A 27446-nucleotide genomic window follows, 5' to 3' on the forward strand; every position below is an offset into this window, starting at 1 on the left:
ACACTGAACCCTATGGGAGTCTCACCGATTAACACTGAACCCTGTGGGAGTCTCACTGATTAACACTGAACCCTATGGGAGTCTGACTGATTAACACTGAACCCTATGGGAGTCTCACTGATTAACACCGAACCCTGTGGGAGCCCCACTGATTAACACTGAACCCTATGGGAGTCTCACTGATTAACACTGAACCCTATGGGAGTCTCGCTGATTAACACTGAGCCCTGTGGGAGTCTCACTGATTAACACTGAGCCCTGTGGGAGTCTCACTGATTAACACTGAACCCTGTGGGAGTCTCACTGATTAACACTGAACCCTATGGGAGTCTTACTGATTAACACAGAACCCTATGGGAGTCTCACTGATAAACACTGAACCGTGTGGGAGTCTCACTGATTAACACTGAACCCTGTGGGAGTCTCACTGATTAACACCGAACCCTATGGGAGTCTCACTGATTAACACTGAACCCTATGGGAGTCTCACTGATTAACACTGAACCCTGTGGGAGTCTCACTGATTAAAACAGAACCCTGTGGGAGTCTCATTGATTAACACTGAACCCTGTGGGAGTCTCACTGATCAACACTGAACCCTATGGGTGTCTCACTGATTAACACTGAACCCCATGGGAGTCTCACTGATTAACACTGAACCCTGTGGGAGTCTCACTGATTAACACTGAACCCTATGGGAGTCTCACTGATTAACACTGAACCCTGTGGGAGCACCAATGATTAACACTGAACCCTATGGGAGGCTCACTGATTAACACTGAACACGATGGGAGTCTTACTGATTAACACTGAACCCTGTGGGAGTCTCATTGATTAACACTGAACCCTGTGGGAGTCTCACTGATTAACACCGAATCCTATGGGAGTCTCACTGATTAACACTGAACCCTATGGGAGTCTCACTGATTAACACTGAACCCTGTGGGAGTCTCACTGATTAACACTGAACCCTATGGGAGTCTCACTGATTAATACTGAACCCTATGGGAGTCTCACTGATTAACACCGAACCCTGTGGGAGTCTCACTGATTAACACTGAATCCTAAGGGAGTCTCACTGATTAACACTGAACCCTGTGGGAGTCTCACTGATTAACACTGAACCCTATGGGAGTTTCACTGATTAACACTGAACCCTGTGGGAGTCTCACTGATTAACACTGAACCCTATGGGAGTCTCACTGATTAATACTGAACCCTATGGGAGTCTCACTGATCAACACCGAACCCTATGAGAGTCTCACTGATTAACACTGAACCCTATGGGAGTCTCACTGATTAACACTGAACCCTGTGGGAGTCTCACTGATTAACACCGAACCCTATGGGAGTCTCACTGATTAACACCGAACCCTGTGGGAGTCTCACTGATTAACACTGAACCCTATGGGAGCCTCACTGATTAACACAGAACCCTATGGAAGTCTCACTGATTAACACTGAACCCTGTGGGAGTCTCACTGATTAACACTGAACCCTGTGGGAGTCTCACTGATTAACACTGAACCCTATGGGAGTCTTACTGATTAACACAGAACCCTATGGGAGTCTCACTGATAAACACTGAACCGTGTGGGAGTCTCACTGATTAACACTGAACCCTGTGGGAGTCTCACTGATTAACACCGAACCCTATGGGAGTCTCACTGATTAACACTGAACCCTATGGGAGTCTCACTGATTAACACTGAACCCTGTGGGAGTCTCACTGATTAAAAGAGAACCCTGTGGGAGTCTCACTGATTAACACTGAACCCTGTGGGAGTCTCACTGATCAACACTGAACCCTATGGGTGTCTCACTGATTAACACTGAACCCCATGGGAGTCTCACTGATTAACACTGAACCCTGTGGGAGTCTCACTGATTAACACTGAACCCTATGGGAGTCTCACTGATTAACACTGAACCCTGTGGGAGCACCAATGATTAACACTGAACCCTATGGGAGGCTCACTGATTAACACTGAACAAGATGGGAGTCTTACTGATTAACACTGAACCCTGTGGGAGTCTCATTGATTAACACTGAACCCTGTGGGAGTCTCACTGATTAACACCGAATCCTATGGGAGTCTCACTGATTAACACTGAACCCTATGGGAGTCTCACTGATTAACACTGAACCCTGTGGGAGTCTCACTGATTAACACTGAACCCTATGGGAGTCTCACTGATTAATACTGAACCCTATGGGAGTCTCACTGATTAACACCGAACCCTGTGGGAGTCTCACTGATTAACACTGAATCCTAAGGGAGTCTCACTGATTAACACTGAACCCTGTGGGAGTCTCACTAATTAACACTGAACCCTATGGGAGTTTCACTGATTAACACTGAACCCTGTGGGAGTCTCACTGATTAACACTGAACCCTATGGGAGTCTCACTGATTAATACTGAACCCTATGGGAGTCTCACTGATCAACACCGAACCCTATGAGAGTCTCACTGATTAACACTGAACCCTATGGGAGTCTCACTGATTAACACTGAACCCTGTGGGAGTCTCACTGATTAACACTGAACCCTATGGGAGTCTCACTGATTAACACCGAACCCTGTGGGAGTCTCAATGATTAACACTGAACCCTATGGGAGCCTCACTGATTAACACAGAACCCTATGGAAGTCTCACTGATTAACACTGAACCCTGTGGGAGTCTCACTGATTAACACTGAACCCTGTGGGAGTCTCACTGATTAACACTGAACCCTGTGGGAGTCTCACTGATTAACACTGAACCCTATGGAAGTCTCACTGATTACCACTGAACCCTGTGGTAGTCTCACTGATTAACACTGAACCCTATGGGTGTCTCACTGATTAACACTGAACCCTGTGGGAGTCTCACTGATTAACACTGAACCCTGTGGGAGTCTCACTGATTAACCCTGAACCCTATGGGAGTCTCACTGATTAACACTGAACCCTGTGGGAGCCCCACTGATTAACACTGAACCCTATTGGAAGTCTCACTGATTAACACTGAACCTGTGGGAGCCCCACTGATTAACACTGAACCCTATGGGAGTCTCACTGAATAACACAGAACCCCATGGGAGTTTCACTGATTATCACAGAACCCTGTGGGAGTCTCACTGATGAACACTGAACCCTGTGGGAGTCTCACTGATTAACACTGAAACCTATGGGAGTCTCACTGATTAACACTGAACCCTATGGGAGTCTCACTGATTAACACTGAACCCTGTGGGAGTCTCACTGATTAACACTGAACCCTATGGGAGTCTCACTGATTAACACTGAACCCTGTGGGAGTCTCACTGATTAACACTGAACCCTATGGGAGTCTCACTGATTAATACTGAACCCTATGGGAGTCTCACTGATCAACACCGAACCCTATGAGAGTCTCACTGATTAACACTGAACCCTATGGGAGTCTCACTGACTAACACTGAACCCTGTGGGAGTCTCACTGATTAACACTGAACCCTATGGGAGTCTCACTGATTAACACCGAACCCTGTGGGAGTCTCACTGATCAACACTGAACCCTGTGGGAGTTTCAGTGATTAACACTGAACCCTGTGGGAGTCTCACTGATTAAAAGAGAACCCTGTGGGAGTCTCACTGATTAACACTGAACCCTGTGGGAGTCTCACTGATCAACACTGAACCCTATGGGTGTCTCACTGATTAACACTGAACCCCATGGGAGTCTCACTGATTAACACTGAACCCTGTGGGAGTCTCACTGATTAACACTGAACCCTATGGGAGTCTCACTGATTAACACTGAACCCTGTGGGAGCACCAATGATTAACACTGAACCCTATGGGAGGCTCACTGATTAACACTGAACAAGATGGGAGTCTTACTGATTAACACTGAACCCTGTGGGAGTCTCATTGATTAACACTGAACCCTGTGGGAGTCTCACTGATTAACACCGAATCCTATGGGAGTCTCACTGATTAACACTGAACCCTATGGGAGTCTCACTGATTAACACTGAACCCTGTGGGAGTCTCACTGATTAACACTGAACCCTATGGGAGTCTCACTGATTAATACTGAACCCTATGGGAGTCTCACTGATTAACACCGAACCCTGTGGGAGTCTCACTGATTAACACTGAATCCTAAGGGAGTCTCACTGATTAACACTGAACCCTGTGGGAGTCTCACTAATTAACACTGAACCCTATGGGAGTTTCACTGATTAACACTGAACCCTGTGGGAGTCTCACTGATTAACACTGAACCCTATGGGAGTCTCACTGATTAATACTGAACCCTATGGGAGTCTCACTGATCAACACCGAACCCTATGAGAGTCTCACTGATTAACACTGAACCCTATGGGAGTCTCACTGATTAACACTGAACCCTGTGGGAGTCTCACTGATTAACACTGAACCCTATGGGAGTCTCACTGATTAACACCGAACCCTGTGGGAGTCTCAATGATTAACACTGAACCCTATGGGAGCCTCACTGATTAACACAGAACCCTATGGAAGTCTCACTGATTAACACTGAACCCTGTGGGAGTCTCACTGATTAACACTGAACCCTGTGGGAGTCTCACTGATTAACACTGAACCCTGTGGGAGTCTCACTGATTAACACTGAACCCTATGGAAGTCTCACTGATTACCACTGAACCCTGTGGTAGTCTCACTGATTAACACTGAACCCTATGGGTGTCTCACTGATTAACACTGAACCCTGTGGGAGTCTCACTGATTAACACTGAACCCTGTGGGAGTCTCACTGATTAACCCTGAACCCTATGGGAGTCTCACTGATTAACACTGAACCCTGTGGGAGCCCCACTGATTAACACTGAACCCTATTGGAAGTCTCACTGATTAACACTGAACCTGTGGGAGCCCCACTGATTAACACTGAACCCTATGGGAGTCTCACTGAATAACACAGAACCCCATGGGAGTTTCACTGATTATCACAGAACCCTGTGGGAGTCTCACTGATGAACACTGAACCCTGTGGGAGTCTCACTGATTAACACTGAAACCTATGGGAGTCTCACTGATTAACACTGAACCCTATGGGAGTCTCACTGATTAACACTGAACCCTGTGGGAGTCTCACTGATTAACACTGAACCCTATGGGAGTCTCACTGATTAACACTGAACCCTGTGGGAGTCTCACTGATTAACACTGAACCCTATGGGAGTCTCACTGATTAATACTGAACCCTATGGGAGTCTCACTGATCAACACCGAACCCTATGAGAGTCTCACTGATTAACACTGAACCCTATGGGAGTCTCACTGACTAACACTGAACCCTGTGGGAGTCTCACTGATTAACACTGAACCCTATGGGAGTCTCACTGATTAACACCGAACCCTGTGGGAGTCTCACTGATCAACACTGAACCCTGTGGGAGTTTCAGTGATTAACACTGAACCCTGTGGGAGTCTCACTGATTAACAATGAAAACTATGGTAGTGTCACTGATTAACACTAAACCCTGTGGGAGTCTCACTGATTAACACTGAACCCTATGGGAGTCTCACTGATTAATACTGAACCCTATGGGAGTCTCACTGATCAACACCGAACCCTATGGGAGTCTCACTGATCAACACCGAACCCTATGGGAGTCTCATTGATTAACACCGAACCCTGTGGGAGTCTCACTGATTAACACTGAACCCTCTGGGAGTCTCACTGATTAACACTGAACCCTATGGGAGTCTCACTGATTAACACAGAACCCTGTGGGAGTCTCACTGATTAACACTGAAACCTGTTGGAGTATCACTGATTAACACAGAACCCTGTGGGAGTCTCACTGATCAACACTGAACCCTGTGGGAGTCTCAGTGATTAACACTGAACCCTGTGGGAGTCTCACTGATTAACACTGAAAACTATGGTAGTGTCACTGATTAACACTGAACCTTGTGGGAGTCTCACTGTTTAACACTGAACCCTATGGAAGTCTCACTGAATAACGCTGAACCCTATGGGAGTGTCACTGATTAACACTGAACCCTATGGGAGTGTCACTGATTAACACTGAACCCTGTGGGAGTCTCACTGATTAACACTGATCCCTGTGGGAGTCTCACTGATTAACAATGAACCCGGTGGGAGTCTCACTGATTAACACTGAATCCTATGGGAGACTCACTGATTAACAATGAACCCTGTGGGAGTCTCACTAATTAACACTGAACCCTGTGGGAGTCTCACTGATTAACAATGAACTCTGTTGGAGTCTCACTGATTAACACTGAACCCTATGGGAGTCTCACCGATTAACACTGAACCCTGTGGGAGTCTAACTGATTAACACTGAACCCTATGGGAATCTCGCTGATTAACACTGAACCCTGTGGGAGTCTCACTTATTAACACTGAACCCTATGGGAGTCTGACTGATTAACACTGAACCCTATGGGAGTCTCACTGATTAACACCGAACCCTGTGGGAGCCCCACTGATTAACACTGAACCCTATGGGATTCTCACTGATTAATACTGAACCCTATGGGAGTGTCACTGATCAACACCGAACCCTATGGGAGTCTCACTGATTAACACTGAACCCTGTGGGAGTCTCACTGATTAACACTGAACCCTCTGGGAGTCTCACTGATTAACACTGAACCCTATGGGAGTCTCACTGATTAACACAGAACCCTGTGGGAGTCTCACTGATTAACACTGAAACCTGTGGGAGTCTCACTGATTAACACAGAACCCTGTGGGAGTCTCACTGATCAACACTGAACCCTGTGGGAGTCTCAGTGATTAACACTGAACCCTGTGGGAGTCTCACTGATTAACACTGAAAACTATGGTAGTGTCACTGATTAACACTGAACCCTGTGGGAGTCTCACTGTTTAACACTGAACCCTATGGAAGTCTCACTGAATAACGCTGAACCCTATGGGAGTGTCACTGATTAACACTGAACCCTATGGGAGTGTCACTGATTAACACTGAACCCTGTGGGAGTCTCACTGATTAACACTGATCCCTGTGGGAATCTCACTGATTAACAATGAACCCTGTGGGAGTCTCACTGATTAACACTGAATCCTATGGAAGTCTCACTGATTAACACTGAACCCTATGGGAGTCTCACTGATTAACACCGAACCCTATGGGAGTCTCACTGATTAACACCGAACCCAATGGGAGTCTCAGTGATTTACACTGAACACTATGGGAGTCTCACTGATTAACACTGAACCCTTTGGGAGTCTCTCTGATTAACAATGAACCCTGTGGGAGTCTCACTAATTAACACTGAACCCTGTGGGAGTCTCATTGATTAACAATGAACCCTGTTGGAGTCTCACTGATTAACACTGAACCCTATGGGAGTCTCACCGATTAACACTGAACCCTGTGGGAGTCTCACTGATTAACACTGAATCCTATGGGAGTCTGACTGATTAACACTGAACCCTATGGGAGTCTCACTGATTAACACCGAACCCTGTGGGAGCCCCACTGATTAACACTGAACCCTATGGGAGTCTCACTGATTAACACTGAACCCTATGGGAGTCTCGCTGATTAACACTGAGCCCTGTGGGAGTCTCACTGATTAACACTGAGCCCTGTGGGAGTCTCACTGATTAACACTGAACCCTGTGGGAGTCTCACTGATTAACACTGAACCCTATGGGAGTCTTACTGATTAACACAGAACCCTATGGGAGTCTCAATGATAAACACTGAACCGTGTGGGAGGATCTCACTGATTAACACTGAACCCTGTGGGAGTCTCACTGATTAACACCGAACCCTATGGGAGTCTCACTGATTAACATTGAACCCTATGGGAGTCTCACTGATTAACACTGAACCCTGTGGGAGTCTCACTGATTAAAACAGAACCCTGTGGGAGTCTCACTGATTAACACTGAACCCTGTGGGAGTCTCACTGATCAACACTGAACCCTATGGGTGTCTCACTGATTAACACTGAACCCCATGGGAGTCTCACTGATTAACACTGAACCCTGTGGGAGTCTCACTGATTAACACTGAACCCTATGGGAGTCTCACTGATTAACACTGAACCCTGTGGGAGCACCAATGATTAACACTGAACCCTATGGGAGGCTCACTGATTAACACTGAACACGATGGGAGTCTTACTGATTAACACTGAACCCTGTGGGAGTCTCATTGATTAACACTGAACCCTGTGGGAGTCTCACTGATTAACACCGAATCCTATGGGAGTCTCACTGATTAACACTGAACCCTATGGGAGTCTCACTGATTAACACTGAACCCTGTGTGAGTCTCACTGATTAACACTGAACCCTATGGGGGTCTCACTGATTAATACTGAACCCTATGGGAGTCTCACTGATTAACACCGAACCCTGTGGGAGTCTCACTGATTAACACTGAATCCTAAGGGAGTCTCACTGATTAACACTGAACCCTGTGGGAGTCTCACTAATTAACACAGAACACTATGGGAGTTTCACTGATTAACACTGAACCCTGTGGGAGTCTCACTGATTAACACTGAACCCTATGGGAGTCTCACTGATTAATACTGAACCCTATGGGAGTCTCACTGTTCAACACCGAACCCTATGAGAGTCTCACTGATTAACACTGAACCCTATGGGAGTCTCACTGATTAACACTGAACCCTGTGGGAGTCTCACTGATTAACACTAAACCCTATGGGAGTCTCACTGATTAACACCGAACCCTGTGGGAGTCTCACTGATTAACACTGAACCCTATGGGAGCCTCACTGATTAACACAGAACCCTATGGAAGTCTCACTGATTAACACTGAACCCTGTGGGAGTCTCACTGATTAACACTGAACCCTGTGGGAGTCTCACTGATTAACACTGAACCCTGTGGGAGTCTCACTGATTAACACTGAACCCTATGGAAGTCTCACTGATTACCACTGAACCCTGTGGTAGTCTCACTGATTAACACTGAACCCTATGGTTGTCTCACTGATTAACACTGAACCCTGTGGGAGTCTCACTGATTAACACTGAACCCTGTGGGAGTCTCACTGATTAACCCTGAACCCTATGGGAGTCTCACTGATTAACACTGAACCCTGTGGGAGCCCCACTGATTAACACTGAACCCTATTGGAAGTCTCACTGATTAACACTGAACCTGTGGGAGCCCCACTGATTAACACTGAACCCTATGGGAGTCTCACTGAATAACACAGAACCCCATGGGAGTTTCACTGATTATCACAGAACCCTGTGGGAGTCTCACTGATTAACACTGAACCCTATGGGAGTCTCACTGATTAATACTGAACCCTATGGGAGTCTCACTGATCAACACCGAACCCTATGAGAGTCTCACTGATTAACACTGAAGCCTATGGGAGTCTCACTGATTAACACTGAACCCTGTGGGAGTCTCACTGATTAACACTGAACCCTATGGGAGTCTCACTGATTAACACCGAACCCTGTGGGAGTCTCACTGATTAACACTGAACCCTATGGGAGCCTCAATGATTAACACAGAACCCTATGGAAGTCTCACTGATTAACACTGAACCCTGTGGGAGTCTCACTGATTAACACTGAACCCTGTGCGAGTCTCACTGATTAACACTGAACCCTGTGGGAGTCTCACTGATTAACACTGAACCCTATGGAAGTCTCACTGATTACCACTGAACCCTGTGGTAGTCTCACTGATCCACACTGAACCCTATGGGTGTCTCACTGATTAACACTGAACCCTGTGGGAGCCCCACTGATTAACACTGAACCCTATTGGAAGTCTCACTGATTAACACTGAACCTGTGGGAGCCCCACTGATTAACACTGAACCCTATGGGAGTCTCACTGAATAACACAGAACCCCATGGGAGTTTCACTGATTATCACAGAACCCTGTGGGAGTCTCACTGATGAACACTGAACCCTGTGGGAGTCTCACTGATTAACACTGAAACCTATGGGAGTCTCACTGATTAACACTGAACCCTATGGGAGTCTCACTGATTAACACTGAACCCTGTGGGAGTCTCACTGATTAACACTGAACCCTATGGGAGTCTCACTGATTAACACTGAACCCTGTGGGAGTCTCACTGATCAACACCGAACCCTATGAGAGTCTCACTGATTAACACTGAACCCTATGGGAGTCTCACTGATTAACACTGAACCCTGTGGGAGTCTCACTGATTAACACTGAACCCTATGGGAGTCTCACTGATTAACACCGAACCCTGTGGGAGTCTCACTGATTAACACTGAACCCTATGGGAGCCTCACTGATTAACACAGAACCCTATGGAAGTCTCACTGATTAACACTGAACCCTGTGGGAGTCTCACTGATTAACACTGAACCCTGTGGGAGTCTCACTGATTAACACTGAACACTGTGGGAGTCTCACTGATTAACACTGAACCCTATGGAAGTCTCACTGATTACCACTGAACCCTGTGGTAGTCTCACTGATTAACACTGAACCCTTTGGGTGTCTCACTGATTAACACTGAACCCTGTGGGAGTTTCACTGATTAACACTGAACCCTGTGGGAGTCTCACTGATTAACCCTGAACCCTATGGGAGTCTCACTGATTAACACTGAACCCTGTGGGAGCCCCACTGATTAACACTGAACCCTATTGAAAGTCTCACTGATTAACACTGAACCTGTGGGAGCCCCACTGATTAACACTGAACCCTATGGGAGTCTCACTGAATAACACAGAACCCCATGGGAGTTTCACTGATTATCACAGAACCCTGTGGGAGTCTCACTGATTAACACTGAACCCTATGGGAGTCTCACTGATTAATACTGAACCCTATGGGAGTCTCACTGATCAACACCGAACCCTATGAGAGTCTCACTGATTAACACTGAACCCTATGGGAGTCTCACTGATTAACACTGAACCCTGTGGGAGTCTCACTGATTAACACTGAAGCCTATGGGAGTCTCACTGATTAACACCGAACCCTGTGGGAGTCTCACTGATTAACACTGAACCCTATGGGAGCCTCACTGATTAACACAGAACCCTATGGAAGTCTCACTGATTAACACTGAACCCTGTGGGAGTCTCACTGATAAACACTGAACCCTGTGGGAGTCTCACTGATTAACACTGAACCCTGTGGGAGTCTCACTGATTAACACTGAACCCTATGCAAGTCTCACTGATTACCACTGAACCCTGTGGTAGTCTCACTGATTAACACTGAACCCTATGGGTGTCTCACTGATTAACACTGAACCCTGTGGGAGTCTCACTGATTAACACTGAACCCTGTGGGAGTCTCACTGATTAACCCTGAACCCTATGGGAGTCTCACTGATTAACACTGAACCCTGTGGGAGCCCCATTGATTAACACTGAACCCTATTGGAAGTCTCACTGATTAACACTGAACCTGTGGGAGCCCCACTGATTAACACTGAACCCTATGGGTGTCTCACTGAATAACACAGAACCCCATGGGAGTCTCACTGATTAACACTGAAACCTATGGGAGTCTCACTGAATAACGCTGAACCCTATGGGAGTCTCACTGATTAACACCGAACCCTGTGGGAGTCTCACTGATTAACACTGAATCCTAAGGGAGTCTCACTGATTAACACTGAACCCTGTGGGAGTCTCACTAATTAACACAGAACACTATGGGAGTTTCACTGATTAACACTGAACCCTGTGGGAGTCTCACTGATTAACACTGAACCCTATGGGAGTCTCACTGATTAATACTGAACCCTATGGGAGTCTCACTGTTCAACACCGAACCCTATGAGAGTCTCACTGATTAACACTGAACCCTATGGGAGTCTCACTGATTAACACTGAAACCTGTGGGAGTCTCACTGATTAACACTGAACCCTATGGGAGTCTCACTGATTAACACCGAACCCTGTGGGAGTCTCACTGATTAACACTGAACCCTATGGGAGCCTCACTGATTAACACAGAACCCTATGGAAGTCTCACTGATTAACACTGAACCCTGTGGGAGTCTCACTGATTAACACTGAACCCTGTGGGAGTCTCACTGATTAACACTGAACCCTGTGGGAGTCTCACTGATGAACACTGAACCCTATGGAAGTCTCACTGATTACCACTGAACCCTGTGGTAGTCTCACTGATTAACACTGAACCCTATGGGTGTCTCACTGATTAACACTGAACCCTGTGGGAGTCTCACTGATTAACACTGAACCCTGTGGGAGTCTCACTGATTAACCCTGAACCCTATGGGAGTCTCACTGATTAACACTGAACCCTGTGGGAGCCCCACTGATTAACACTGAACCCTATTGGAAGTCTCACTGATTAACACTGAACCTGTGGGAGCCCCACTGATTAACACTGAACCCTATGGGAGTCTCACTGAATAACACAGAACCCCATGGGAGTTTCACTGATTATCACAGAACCCTGTGGGAGTCTCACTGATTAACACTGAACCCTATGGGAGTCTCACTGATTAATACTGAACCCTATGGGAGTCTCACTGATCAACACCGAACCCTATGAGAGTCTCACTGATTAACACTGAACCCTATGGGAGTCTCACTGATTAACACTGAACCCTGTGGGAGTCTCACTGATTAACACTGAACCCTATGGGAGTCTCACTGATTAACACCGAACCCTGTGGGAGTCTCACTGATTAACACTGAACCCTATGGGAGCCTCAATGATTAACACAGAACCCTATGGAAGTCTCACTGATTAACACTGAACCCTGTGGGAGTCTCACTGATTAACACTGAACCCTGTGGGAGTCTCACTGATTAACACTGAACCCTGTGGGAGTCTCACTGATTAACACTGAACCCTATGGAAGTCTCACTGATTACCACTGAACCCTGTGGTAGTCTCACTGATCCACACTGAACCCTATGGGTGTCTCACTGATTAACACTGAACCCTGTGGGAGCCCCACTGATTAACACTGAACCCTATTGGAAGTCTCACTGATTAACACTGAACCTGTGGGAGCCCCACTGATTAACACTGAACCCTATGGGAGTCTCACTGAATAACACAGAACCCCATGGGAGTTTCACTGATTATCACAGAACCCTGTGGGAGTCTCACTGATTAACACTGAACCCTGTGGGAGTCTCACTGATCAACACCGAACCCTATGAGAGTCTCACTGATTAACACTGAACCCTATGGGAGCCTCAATGATTAACACAGAACCCTATGGAAGTCTCACTGATTAACACTGAACCCTGTGGGAGTCTCACTGATTAACACTGAACCCTGTGGGAGTCTCACTGATTAACACTGAACCCTGTGGGAGTCTCACTGATTAACACTGAACCCTATGGAAGTCTCACTGATTACCACTGAACCCTGTGGTAGTCTCACTGATCCACACTGAACCCTATGGGTGTCTCACTGATTAACACTGAACCCTGTGGGAGCCCCACTGATTAACACTGAACCCTATTGGAAGTCTCACTGATTAACACTGAACCTGTGGGAGCCCCACTGATTAACACTGAACCCTATGGGAGTCTCACTGAATAACACAGAACCCCATGGGAGTTTCACTGATTATCACAGAACCCTGTGGGAGTCTCACTGATTAACACTGAACCCTGTGGGAGTCTCACTGATCAACACCGAACCCTATGAGAGTCTCACTGATTAACACTGAACCCTATGGGAGTCTCACTGATTAACACTGAACCCTGTGGGAGTCTCACTGATTAACACTGAACCCTATGGGAGTCTCACTGATTAACACCGAACCCTGTGGGAGTCTCACTGATTAACACTGAACCCTATGGGAGCCTCACTGATTAACACAGAACCCTATGGAAGTCTCACTGATTAACACTGAACCCTGTGGGAGTCTCACTGATTAACACTGAACCCTGTGGGAGTCTCACTGATTAACACTGAACACTGTGGGAGTCTCACTGATTAACACTGAACCCTATGGAAGTCTCACTGATTACCACTGAACCCTGTGGTAGTCTCACTGATTAACACTGAACCCTTTGGGTGTCTCACTGATTAACACTGAACCCTGTGGGAGTCTCACTGATTAACACTGAACCCTGTGGGAGTCTCACTGATTAACCCTGAACCCTATGGGAGTCTCACTGATTAACACTGAACCCTGTGGGAGCCCCACTGATTAACACTGAACCCTATTGAAAGTCTCACTGATTAACACTGAACCTGTGGGAGCCCCACTGATTAACACTGAACCCTATGGGAGTCTCACTGAATAACACAGAACCCCATGGGAGTTTCACTGATTATCACAGAACCCTGTGGGAGTCTCACTGATTAACACTGAACCCTATGGGAGTCTCACTGATTAATACTGAACCCTATGGGAGTCTCACTGATCAACACCGAACCCTATGAGAGTCTCACTGATTAACACTGAACCCTATGGGAGTCTCACTGATTAACACTGAACCCTGTGGGAGTCTCACTGATTAACACTGAAGCCTATGGGAGTCTCACTGATTAACACCGAACCCTGTGGGAGTCTCACTGATTAACACTGAACCCTATGGGAGCCTCACTGATTAACACAGAACCCTATGGAAGTCTCACTGATTAACACTGAACCCTGTGGGAGTCTCACTGATAAACACTGAACCCTGTGGGAGTCTCACTGATTAACACTGAACCCTGTGGGAGTCTCACTGATTAACACTGAACCCTATGCAAGTCTCACTGATTACCACTGAACCCTGTGGTAGTCTCACTGATTAACACTGAACCCTATGGGTGTCTCACTGATTAACACTGAACCCTGTGGGAGTCTCACTGATTAACACTGAACCCTGTGGGAGTCTCACTGATTAACCCTGAACCCTATGGGAGTCTCACTGATTAACACTGAACCCTGTGGGAGCCCCATTGATTAACACTGAACCCTATTGGAAGTCTCACTGATTAACACTGAACCTGTGGGAGCCCCACTGATTAACACTGAACCCTATGGGTGTCTCACTGAATAACACAGAACCCCATGGGAGTCTCACTGATTAACACTGAAACCTATGGGAGTCTCACTGAATAACGCTGAACCCTATGGGAGTGTCACAGATTAACACTGAACCCTGTGGGAGTCTCACTGTTTAACACTGAACCCTATGGAAGTCTCACTGAATAACGCTGAACCCTATGGGAGTGTCACTGATTAACACTGAACCCTATGGGAGTGTCACTGATTAACACTGAACCCTGTGGGAGTCTCACTGATTAACACTGATCCCTGTGGGAGTCTCACTGATTAACAATGAACCCGGTGGGAGTCTCACTGATTAACACTGAATCCTATGGGAGACTCACTGATTAACAATGAACCCTGTGGGAGTCTCACTAATTAACACTGAACCCTGTGGGAGTCTCACTGATTAACAATGAACTCTGTTGGAGTCTCACTGATTAACACTGAACCCTATGGGAGTCTCACCGATTAACACTGAACCCTGTGGGAGTCTAACTGATTAACACTGAACCCTATGGGAATCTCGCTGATTAACACTGAAGGTGGGAGTCTCACTTATTAACACTGAACCCTATGGGAGTCTGACTGATTAACACTGAACCCTATGGGAGTCTCACTGATTAACACCGAACCCTGTGGGAGCCCCACTGATTAACACTGAACCCTATGGGATTCTCACTGATTAATACTGAACCCTATGGGAGTGTCACTGATCAACACCGAACCCTATGGGAGTCTCACTGATTAACACTGAACCCTGTGGGAGTCTCACTGATTAACACTGAACCCTCTGGGAGTCTCACTGATTAACACTGAACCCTATGGGAGTCTCACTGATTAACACAGAACCCTGTGGGAGTCTCACTGATTAACACTGAACCCTATGGGAGCCTCACTGATTAACACAGAACCCTATGGAAGTCTCACTGATTAACACTGAACCCTGTGGGAGTCTCACTGATTAACACTGAACCCTGTGGGAGTCTCACTGATTAACACTGAACACTGTGGGAGTCTCACTGATTAACACTGAACCCTATGGAAGTCTCACTGATTACCACTGAACCCTGTGGTAGTCTCACTGATTAACACTGAACCCTTTGGGTGTCTCACTGATTAACACTGAACCCTGTGGGAGTCTCACTGATTAACACTGAACCCTGTGGGAGTCTCACTGATTAACCCTGAACCCTATGGGAGTCTCACTGATTAACACTGAACCCTGTGGGAGCCCCACTGATTAACACTGAACCCTATTGAAAGTCTCACTGATTAACACTGAACCTGTGGGAGCCCCACTGATTAACACTGAACCCTATGGGAGTCTCACTGAATAACACAGAACCCCATGGGAGTTTCACTGATTATCACAGAACCCTGTGGGAGTCTCACTGATTAACACTGAACCCTATGGGAGTCTCACTGATTAATACTGAACCCTATGGGAGTCTCACTGATCAACACCGAACCCTATGAGAGTCTCACTGATTAACACTGAACCCTATGGGAGTCTCACTGATTAACACTGAACCCTGTGGGAGTCTCACTGATTAACACTGAAGCCTATGGGAGTCTCACTGATTAACACCGAACCCTGTGGGAGTCTCACTGATTAACACTGAACCCTATGGGAGCCTCACTGATTAACACAGAACCCTATGGAAGTCTCACTGATTAACACTGAACCCTGTGGGAGTCTCACTGATAAACACTGAACCCTGTGGGAGTCTCACTGATTAACACTGAACCCTGTGGGAGTCTCACTGATTAACACTGAACCCTATGCAAGTCTCACTGATTACCACTGAACCCTGTGGTAGTCTCACTGATTAACACTGAACCCTATGGGTGTCTCACTGATTAACACTGAACCCTGTGGGAGTCTCACTGATTAACACTGAACCCTGTGGGAGTCTCACTGATTAACCCTGAACCCTATGGGAGTCTCACTGATTAACACTGAACCCTGTGGGAGCCCCATTGATTAACACTGAACCCTATTGGAAGTCTCACTGATTAACACTGAACCTGTGGGAGCCCCACTGATTAACACTGAACCCTATGGGTGTCTCACTGAATAACACAGAACCCCATGGGAGTCTCACTGATTAACACTGAAACCTATGGGAGTCTCACTGAATAACGCTGAACCCTATGGGAGTGTCACAGATTAACACTGAACCCTGTGGGAGTCTCACTGTTTAACACTGAACCCTATGGAAGTCTCACTGAATAACGCTGAACCCTATGGGAGTGTCACTGATTAACACTGAACCCTATGGGAGTGTCACTGATTAACACTGAACCCTGTGGGAGTCTCACTGATTAACACTGATCCCTGTGGGAGTCTCACTGATTAACAATGAACCCGGTGGGAGTCTCACTGATTAACACTGAATCCTATGGGAGACTCACTGATTAACAATGAACCCTGTGGGAGTCTCACTAATTAACACTGAACCCTGTGGGAGTCTCACTGATTAACAATGAACTCTGTTGGAGTCTCACTGATTAACACTGAACCCTATGGGAGTCTCACCGATTAACACTGAACCCTGTGGGAGTCTAACTGATTAACACTGAACCCTATGGGAATCTCGCTGATTAACACTGAAGGTGGGAGTCTCACTTATTAACACTGAACCCTATGGGAGTCTGACTGATTAACACTGAACCCTATGGGAGTCTCACTGATTAACACCGAACCCTGTGGGAGCCCCACTGATTAACACTGCACCCTATGGGATTCTCACTGATTAATACTGAACCCTATGGGAGTGTCACTGATCAACACCGAACCCTATGGGAGTCTCACTGATTAACACTGAACCCTGTGGGAGTCTCACTGATTAACACTGAACCCTCTGGGAGTCTCACTGATTAACACTGAACCCTATGGGAGTCTCACTGATTAACACAGAACCCTGTGGGAGTCTCACTGATTAACACTGGAACCTGTGGGAGTCTCACTGATTAACACAGAACCCTGTGGGAGTCTCACTGATCAACACTGAACCCTGTGGGAGTCTCAGTGATTAACACTGAACCCTGTGGGAGTCTCACTGATTAACACTGAAAACTATGGTAGTGTCACTGATTAACACTGAACCCTGTGGGAGTCTCACTGTTTAACACTGAACCCTATGGAAGTCTCACTGAATAACGCTGAACCCTATGGGAGTGTCACTGATTAACACTGAACCCTATGGGAGTGTCACTGATTAACACTGAACCCTGTGGGAGTCTCACTGATTAACACTGATCCCTGTGGGAATCTCACTGATTAACAATGAACCCTGTGGGAGTCTCACTGATTAACACTGAATCCTATGGAAGTCTCACTGATTAACACTGAACCCTATGGGAGTCTCACTGATTAACACCGAACCCTATGGGAGTCTCACTGATTAACACCGAACCCAATGGGAGTCTCAGTGATTTACACTGAACACTATGGGAGTCTCACTGATTAACACTGAACCCTTTGGGAGTCTCTCTGATTAACAATGAACCCTGTGGGAGTCTCACTAATTAACACTGAACCCTGTGGGAGTCTCATTGATTAACAATGAACCCTGTTGGAGTCTCACTGATTAACACTGAACCCTATGGGAGTCTCACCGATTAACACTGAACCCTGTGGGAGTCTCACTGATTAACACTGAATCCTATGGGAGTCTGACTGATTAACACTGAACCCTATGGGAGTCTCACTGATTAACACCGAACCCTGTGGGAGCCCCACTGATTAACACTGAACCCTATGGGAGTCTCACTGATTAACACTGAACCCTATGGGAGTCTCGCTGATTAACACTGAGCCCTGTGGGAGTCTCACTGATTAACACTGAGCCCTGTGGGAGTCTCACTGATTAACACTGAACCCTGTGGGAGTCTCACTGATTAACACTGAACCCTATGGGAGTCTTACTGATTAACACAGAACCCTATGGGAGTCTCACTGATAAACACTGAACCGTGTGGGAGGATCTCACTGATTAACACTGAACCCTGTGGGAGTCTCACTGATTAACACCGAACCCTATGGGAGTCTCACTGATTAACATTGAACCCTATGGGAGTCTCACTGATTAACACTGAACCCTGTGGGAGTCTCACTGATTAAAACAGAACCCTGTGGGAGTCTCACTGATTAACACTGAACCCTGTGGGAGTCTCACTGATCAACACTGAACCCTATGGGTGTCTCACTGATTAACACTGAACCCCATGGGAGTCTCACTGATTAACACTGAACCCTGTGGGAGTCTCACTGATTAACACTGAACCCTATGGGAGTCTCACTGATTAACACTGAACCCTGTGGGAGCACCAATGATTAACACTGAACCCTATGGGAGGCTCACTGATTAACACTGAACACGATGGGAGTCTTACTGATTAACACTGAACCCTGTGGGAGTCTCATTGATTAACACTGAACCCTGTGGGAGTCTCACTGATTAACACCGAATCCTATGGGAGTCTTACTGATTAACACTGAACCCTATGGGAGTGTCACTGATTAACACTGAACCCTGTGGGAGTCTCACTGATTAACACTGAACCCTATGGGGGTCTCACTGATTAATACTGAACCCTATGGGAGTCTCACTGATTAACACCGAACCCTGTGGGAGTCTCACTGATTAACACTGAATCCTAAGGGAGTCTCACTGATTAACACTGAACCCTGTGGGAGTCTCACTAATTAACACAGAACACTATGGGAGTTTCACTGATTAACACTGAACACTGTGGGAGTCTCACTGATTAACACTGAACCCTATGGGAGTCTCACTGATTAATACTGAACCCTATGGGAGTCTCACTGATCAACACCGAACCCTATGAGAGTCTCACTGATTAACACTGAACCCTATGGGAGTCTCACTGATTAACACTGAACCCTGTGGGAGTCTCACTGATTAACACTGAACCCTATGGGAGTCTCACTGATTAACACCGAACCCTGTGGGAGTCTCACTGATTAACACTGAACCCTATGGGAGCCTCACTGATTAACACAGAACCCTATGGAAGTCTCACTGATTAACACTGAACCCTGTGGGAGTCTCACTGATTAACACTGAACCCTGTGGGAGTCTCACTGATTAACACTTAACCCTGTGGGAGTCTCACTGATTAACACTGAACCCTATGGAAGTCTCACTGATTACCACTGAACCCTGTGGTAGTCTCACTGATTAACACTGAACCCTATGGGTGTCTCACTGATTAACACTGAACCCTGTGGGAGTCTCACTGATTAACACTGAACCCTGTGGGAGTCTCACTGATTAACCCTGAACCCTATGGGAGTCTCACTGATTAACACTGAACCCTGTGGGAGCCCCACTGATTAACACTGAACCCTATTGGAAGTCTCACTGATTAACACTGAACCTGTGGGAGCCCCACTGATTAACACTGAACCCTATGGGAGTCTCACTGAATAACACAGAACCCCATGGGAGTTTCACTGATTATCACAGAACCCTGTGGGAGTCTCACTGATTAACACTGAACCCTATGGGAGTCTCACTGATTAATACTGAACCCTATGGGAGTCTCACTGATCAACACCGAACCCTATGAGAGTCTCACTGATTAACACTGAACCCTATGGGAGTCTCACTGATTAACACTGAACCCTGTGGGAGTCTCACTGATTAACACTGAACCCTATGGGAGTCTCACTGATTAACACCGAACCCTGTGGGAGTCTCACTGATTAACACTGAACCCTATGGGAGCCTCAATGATTAACACAGAACCCTATGGAAGTCTCACTGATTAACACTGAACCCTGTGGGAGTCTCACTGATTAACACTGAACCCTGTGGGAGTCTCACTGATTAACACTGAACCCTGTGGGAGTCTCACTGATTAACACTGAACCCTATGGAAGTCTCACTGATTACCACTGAACCCTGTGGTAGTCTCACTGATCCACACTGAACCCTATGGGTGTCTCACTGATTAACACTGAACCCTGTGGGAGCCCCACTGATTAACACTGAACCCTATTGGAAGTCTCACTGATTAACACTGAACCTGTGGGAGCCCCACTGATTAACACTGAACCCTATGGGAGTCTCACTGAATAACACAGAACCCCATGGGAGTTTCACTGATTATCACAGAACTCTGTGGGAGTCTCACTGATGAACACTGAACCCTGTGGGAGTCTCACTGATTAACACTGAAACCTATGGGAGTCTCACTGATTAACACTGAACCCTATGGGAGTCTCACTGATTAACACTGAACCCTGTGGGAGTCTCACTGATTAACACTGAACCCTATGGGAGTCTCACTGATTAACACTGAACCCTGTGGGAGTCTCACTGATCAACACCGAACCATATGAGAGTCTCACTGATTAACACTGAACCCTATGGGAGTCTCACTGATTAACACTGAACCCTGTGGGAGTCTCACTGATTAACACTGAACCCTATGGGAGTCTCACTGATTAACACCGAACCCTGTGGGAGTCTCACTGATTAACACTGAACCCTATGGGAGCCTCACTGATTAACACAGAACCCTATGGAAGTCTCACTGATTAACACTGAACCCTGTGGGAGTCTCACTGATTAACACTGAACCCTGTGGGAGTCTCACTGATTAACACTGAACACTGTGGGAGTCTCACTGATTAACACTGAACCCTATGGAAGTCTCACTGATTACCACTGAACCCTGTGGTAGTCTCACTGATTAACACTGAACCCTTTGGGTGTCTCACTGATTAACACTGAACCCTGTGGGAGTCTCACTGATTAACACTGAACCCTGTGGGAGTCTCACTGATTAACCCTGAACCCTATGGGAGTCTCACTGATTAACACTGAACCCTGTGGGAGCCCCACTGATTAACAATGAACCCTGTGGGAGTCTCACTAATTAACACTGAACCCTGTGGGAGTCTCACTGATTAACAATGAACTCTGTTGGAGTCTCACTGATTAACACTGAACCCTATGGGAGTCTCACCGATTAACACTGAACCCTGTGGGAGTCTAACTGATTAACACTGAACCCTATGGGAATCTCGCTGATTAACACTGAACCCTGTGGGAGTCTCACTTATTAACACTGAACCCTATGGGAGTCTGACTGATTAACACTGAACCCTATGGGAGTCTCACTGATTAACACCGAACCCTGTGGGAGCCCCAGTGATTAACACTGAACCCTATGGGATTCTCACTGATTAATACTGAACCCTATGGGAGTGTCACTGATCAACACCGAACCCTATGGGAGTCTCACTGATTAACACTGAACCCTGTGGGAGTCTCACTGATTAACACTGAACCCTCTGGGAGTCTCACTGATTAACACTGAACCCTATGGGAGTCTCACTGATTAACACAGAACCCTGTGGGAGTCTCACTGATTAACACTGGAACCTGTGGGAGTCTCACTGATTAACACAGAACCCTGTGGGAGTCTCACTGATCAACACTGAACCCTGTGGGAGTCTCAGTGATTAACACTGAACCCTGTGGGAGTCTCACTGATTAACACTGAAAACTATGGTAGTGTCACTGATTAACACTGAACCCTGTGGGAGTCTCACTGTTTAACACTGAACCCTATGGAAGTCTCACTGAATAACGCTGAACCCTATGGGAGTGTCACTGATTAACACTGAACCCTATGGGAGTGTCACTGATTAACACTGAACCCTGTGGGAGTCTCACTGATTAACACTGATCCCTGTGGGAATCTCACTGATTAACAATGAACCCTGTGGGAGTCTCACTGATTAACACTGAATCCTATGGAAGTCTCACTGATTAACACTGAACCCTATGGGAGTCTCACTGATTAACACCGAACCCTATGGGAGTCTCACTGATTAACACCGAACCCAATGGGAGTCTCAGTGATTTACACTGAACACTATGGGAGTCTCACTGATTAACACTGAACCCTTTGGGAGTCTCTCTGATTAACAATGAACCCTGTGGGAGTCTCACTAATTAACACTGAACCCTGTGGGAGTCTCATTGATTAACAATGAACCCTGTTGGAGTCTCACTGATTAACACTGAACCCTATGGGAGTCTCACCGATTAACACTGAACCCTGTGGGAGTCTCACTGATTAACACTGAATCCTATGGGAGTCTGACTGATTAACACTGAACCCTATGGGAGTCTCACTGATTAACACCGAACCCTGTGGGAGCCCCACTGATTAACACTGAACCCTATGGGAGTCTCACTGATTAACACTGAACCCTATGGGAGTCTCGCTGATTAACACTGAGCCCTGTGGGAGTCTCACTGATTAACAATGAGCCCTGTGGGAGTCTCACTGATTAACACTGAACCCTGTGGGAGTCTCACTGATTAACACTGAACCCTATGGGAGTCTTACTGATTAACACAGAACCCTATGGGAGTCTCACTGATAAACACTGAACCGTGTGGGAGGATCTCACTGATTAACACTGAACCCTGTGGGAGTCTCACTGATTAACACCGAACCCTATGGGAGTCTCACTGATTAACATTGAACCCTATGGGAGTCTCACTGATTAACACTGAACCCTGTGGGAGTCTCACTGATTAAAACAGAACCCTGTGGGAGTCTCACTGATTAACACTGAACCCTGTGGGAGTCTCACTGATCAACACTGAACCCTATGGGTGTCTCACTGATTAACACTGAACCCCATGGGAGTCTCACTGATTAACACTGAACCCTGTGGGAGTCTCACTGATTAACACTGAACCCTATGGGAGTCTCACTGATTAACACTGAACCCTGTGGGAGCACCAATGATTAACACTGAACCCTATGGGAGGCTCACTGATTAACACTGAACACGATGGGAGTCTTACTGATTAACACTGAACCCTGTGGGAGTCTCATTGATTAACACTGAACCCTGTGGGAGTCTCACTGATTAACACCGAATCCTATGGGAGTCTCACTGATTAACACTGAACCCTATGGGAGTCTCACTGATTAACACTGAACCCTGTGGGAGTCTCACTGATTAACACTGAACCCTATGGGGGTCTCACTGATTAATACTGAACCCTATGGGAGTCTCACTGATTAACACCGAACCCTGTGGGAGTCTCACTGATTAACACTGAATCCTAAGGGAGTCTCACTGATTAACACTGAACCCTGTGGGAGTCTCACTAATTAACACAGAACACTATGGGAGTTTCACTGATTAACACTGAACCCTGTGGGAGTCTCACTGATTAACACTGAACCCTATGGGAGTCTCACTGATTAATACTGAACCCTATGGGAGTCTCACTGATCAACACCGAACCCTATGAGAGTCTCACTGATTAACACTGAACCCTATGGGAGTCTCACTGATTAACACTGAACCCTGTGGGAGTCTCACTGATTAACACTGAACCCTATGGGAGTCTCACTGATTAACACCGAACGCTGTGGGAGTCTCACTGATTAACACTGAACCCTATGGGAGCCTCACTGATTAACACAGAACCCTATGGAAGTCTCACTGATTAACACTGAACCCTGTGGGAGTCTCACTGATTAACACTGAACCCTGTGGGAGTCTCACTGATTAACACTGAACCCTGTGGGAGTCTCACTGATTAACACTGAACCCTATGGGAGCCTCACTGATTAACACAGAACCCTATGGAAGTCTCACTGATTAACACTGAACCCTGTGGGAGTCTCACTGATTAACACTGAACCCTGTGGGAGTCTCACTGATTAACACTGAACACTGTGGGAGTCTCACTGATTAACACTGAACCCTATGGAAGTCTCACTGATTACCACTGAACCCTGTGGTAGTCTCACTGATTAACACTGAACCCTTTGGGTGTCTCACTGATTAACACTGAACCCTGTGGGAGTCTCACTGATTAACACTGAACCCTGTGGGAGTCTCACTGATTAACCCTGAACCCTATGGGAGTCTCACTGATTAACACTGAACCCTGTGGGAGCCCCACTGATTAACACTGAACCCTATTGAAAGTCTCACTGATTAACACTGAACCTGTGGGAGCCCCACTGATTAACACTGAACCCTATGGGAGTCTCACTGAATAACACAGAACCCCATGGGAGTTTCACTGATTATCACAGAACCCTGTGGGAGTCTCACTGATTAACACTGAACCCTATGGGAGTCTCACTGATTAATACTGAACCCTATGGGAGTCTCACTGATCAACACCGAACCCTATGAGAGTCTCACTGATTAACACTGAACCCTATGGGAGTCTCACTGATTAACACTGAACCCTGTGGGAGTCTCACTGATTAACACTGAAGCCTATGGGAGTCTCACTGATTAACACCAAACCCTGTGGGAGTCTCACTGATTAACACTGAACCCTATGGGAGCCTCACTGATTAACACAGAACCCTATGGAAGTCTCACTGATTAACACTGAACCCTGTGGGAGTCTCACTGATAAACACTGAACCCTATGGGAGTCTCACTGATTAATACTGAACCCTATGGGAGTCTCACTGATCAACACCGAACCCTATGAGAGTCTCACTGATTAACACTGAACCCTATGGGAGTCTCACTGATTAACACTGAACCCTGTGGGAGTCTCACTGATTAACACTGAAGCCTATGGGAGTCTCACTGATTAACACAGAACCCCATGGGAGTTTCACTGATTATCACAGAACCCTGTGGGAGTCTCACTGATTAACACTGAACCCTATGGGAGTCTCACTGATTAATACTGAACCATATGGGAGTCTCACTGATCAACACCGAACCCTATGAGAGTCTCACTGATTAACACTGAACCCTATGGGAGTCTCACTGATTAACACTGAACCCTGTGGGAGTCTCACTGATTAACACTGAAGCCTATGGGAGTCTCACTGATTAACACCAAACCCTGTGGGAGTCTCACTGATTAACACTGAACCCTATGGGAGCCTCACTGATTAACACAGAACCCTATGGAAGTCTCACTGATTAACACTGAACCCTGTGGGAGTCTCACTGATAAACACTGAACCCTGTGGGAGTCTCACTGATTAACACTGAACCCTGTGGGAGTCTCACTGATTAACACTGAACCCTATGCAAGTCTCACTGATTACCACTGAACCCTGTGGTAGTCTCACTGATTAACACTGAACCCTATGGGTGTCTCACTGATTAACACTGAACCCTATGGGAGTCTCACTGATTAACACTGAACCCTGTGGGAGCCCCATTGATTAACACTGAACCCTATTGGAAGTCTCACTGATTAACACTGAACCTGTGGGAGCCCCACTGATTAACACTGAACCCTATGGGTGTCTCACTGAATAACACAGAACCCCATGGGAGTCTCACTGATTAACACTGAAACCTATGGGAGTCTCACTGAATAACGCTGAACCCTATGGGAGTGTCACAGATTAACACTGAACCCTGTGGGAGTCTCACTGTTTAACACTGAACCCTATGGAAGTCTCACTGAATAACGCTGAACCCTATGGGAGTGTCACTGATTAACACTGAACCCTATGGGAGTGTCACTGATTAACACTGAACCCTGTGGGAGTCTCACTGATTAACACTGATCCCTGTGGGAGTCTCACTGATTAACAATGAACCCGGTGGGAGTCTCACTGATTAACACTGAATCCTATGGGAGACTCACTGATTAACAATGAACCCTGTGGGAGTCTCACTAATTAACACTGAACCCTGTGGGAGTCTCACTGATTAACAATGAACTCTGTTGGAGTCTCACTGATTAACACTGAACCCTATGGGAGTCTCACCGATTAACACTGAACCCTGTGGGAGTCTAACTGATTAACACTGAACCCTATGGGAATCTCGCTGATTAACACTGAACCCTGTGGGAGTCTCACTTATTAACACTGAACCCTATGGGAGTCTGACTGATTAACACTGAACCCTATGGGAGTCTCACTGATTAACACCGAACCCTGTGGGAGCCCCACTGATTAACACTGAACCCTATGGGATTCTCACTGATTAATACTGAACCCTATGGGAGTGTCACTGATCAACACCGAACCCTATGGGAGTCTCACTGATTAACACTGAACCCTGTGGGAGTCTCACTGATTAACACTGAACCCTCTGGGAGTCTCACTGATTAACACTGAACCCTATGGGAGTCTCACTGATTAACACAGAACCCTGTGGGAGTCTCACTGATTAACACTGGAACCTGTGGGAGTCTCACTGATTAACACAGAACTCTGTGGGAGTCTCACTGATCAACACTGAACCCTGTGGGAGTCTCAGTGATTAACACTGAACCCTGTGGGAGTCTCACTGATTAACACTGAAAACTATGGTAGTGTCACTGATTAACACTGAACCCTGTGGGAGTCTCACTGTTTAACACTGAACCCTATGGAAGTCTCACTGAATAACGCTGAACCCTATGGGAGTGTCACTGATTAACACTGAACCC

At 46.6% G+C, this 27446-nt stretch overlaps 1 long non-coding RNA gene across 1 annotated transcript in view; it reads right to left on the bottom strand.

Annotated features, from left to right (window-relative positions):
- LOC142923131 (uncharacterized) overlaps positions 1–27446 on the bottom strand; it is a 338477-nt gene that overhangs the window by 228614 nt on the left and 82417 nt on the right. The gene's annotated exons all lie outside the window — the stretch shown is intronic.

Source organism: Petromyzon marinus, unplaced genomic scaffold (genome assembly GCF_048934315.1).
Source record: "Petromyzon marinus isolate PM22_M1 ecotype Great Lakes invasive population unplaced genomic scaffold, UKy_Petmar_22M1.pri1.0 PM_Scaffold_3, whole genome shotgun sequence".
Classification (NCBI taxonomy): domain Eukaryota; kingdom Metazoa; phylum Chordata; class Hyperoartia; order Petromyzontiformes; family Petromyzontidae; genus Petromyzon; species Petromyzon marinus.